Genomic DNA, 1,569 nt, shown 5'->3' with positions numbered 1-1,569 from the left:
ACACACACACACACACACACACACACACACACACACACACACAAACCGTGATTGTCTACCACATGTACTATTCACTATAAAAGATCATGATTTTTTTGTGTACACCACATAATAACATATTTCATCACGATGATTTACAGTGATAGAGTATACATCATTATATATGTGTGCACCTCGTTTCACAATTTTTTGAAGCATCAATTTTTGGCTTTTGTATTTTTCAAAATTTTGAGCCCCTCTCGGAAGTTGTCTGAAAATAGAACGCACCCATAAATTAAAACAGAAAATAGTAGGCCGACATATCTTCTTGCGAGCATAGCAACGCGTGGGTCATATATATATTATTAATGGTGGAGTAATCCAAGGCCCGTACCTGTTGCCAAATGTAGCATGGAGCTTGGCAATGAGATCGTCTTCCTCCTTAGAGAAGTTGCCCCTCCTCACCCCGTCCCTCAGGTAGTTGACCCACCGTAGCCTGCAGCTCTTGCCACACCTCAGTAGCCCTGCAGTATTAATACAATGGGAAGCTGGAACATATTAACATATTTGTAGTACTCCCTCATGTTAATCATGAAGGTATAGCTAGTTAAGTAGTGTGTCTGATCTTGAAGATTCAACTAGTTAAGTAGCTACTGCGAACAAGCAAAACAGCTTATGCCATATTTACCCGCATTCTTGGGCAGAGACCTCCATGAGCCCACGCCTTGCCCAGCAATGTATTTTGCGAGAGTGTCATCCTCCATCGCCGTCCACCTTCCTCGCTTCAGCCCCACCTTCTCGCAGCAAGGCGCCCTCCCCATCCTCTCGATCGATAGATCTGTTCAATTGAAAGGTGTGTGAGATCAAGCGATGGGTTACAGATTCATTATAGCTTGATCCAAGCCCAGGATAATACTAGTTGCTGAGCCAATTAACAGGCGACGTTATATGTTGGTCCTGAGAGCGAGTACCTACGAGTGATCACTCTCAAACTCTTGCTGGCGTAAGACAAAGCGCCATAAGATAGCACCACCAGATGACATCCGGGGAGTTGCGCCGTGGCGGTGTTGTGGCTGGCTGGCAGTGGAGGCGCCGTGGCGCAAAGGCTCGCCACTGTTACCTGCGTGGCCTCGCGAGCGACCACGTTGTCCACACAAATCATCGGTGGCCTATACACACCGGTCGCTTTCGTACGTGCTTATTTCGTACTAGTCAATGTTCCCTAGCTAGCGCCTCCGCCAAAACCTCGCTTTCACTAGATTAATCAACTGTTGTACGTACTATTTAAAGGACTGCAAGTCTGATTCTGCAACTTGCGTGCATCATTTTCCATCTAGGCAGTACGTAAGCGAGTTGAAATGATGAAAGCGAGGTTTAACAAGTTTAGTACACCCGGTACGATCGTTTAACAAGTTTGTACGAAGATGAGTAATCTGAACAAAAGTTTGAGAAGCATGGATCGAGTAATAAATCACTTTTTTTTTGTGTTCAGGAGTTAATAGCATTAGTCGTCAACATGTGCACCTAGGGATCTAAACAGGGCCCCGGCTAATCCCGTAAACCCACTTATGATCTAACAGTTCAATAATG

General features: G+C 45.1%; 1 pseudogene; it reads right to left on the bottom strand.

Moving 5' to 3' along the window:
- The window catches only part of LOC119298854, a 9,739-nt pseudogene extending 8,823 nt beyond the window's left edge, over positions 1-916 (bottom strand).
- Between the last annotated feature and the right edge of the window lie 653 nt (positions 917-1,569).

Source organism: Triticum dicoccoides, chromosome 1B (assembly GCF_002162155.2).
Source record: "Triticum dicoccoides isolate Atlit2015 ecotype Zavitan chromosome 1B, WEW_v2.0, whole genome shotgun sequence".
In the NCBI taxonomy this organism is placed as follows: Eukaryota; Viridiplantae; Streptophyta; class Magnoliopsida; order Poales; family Poaceae; genus Triticum; species Triticum dicoccoides.
Note: the sequence above shows the minus strand (reverse complement) of the source record. Positions and strands in the feature narration are given on the sequence as shown.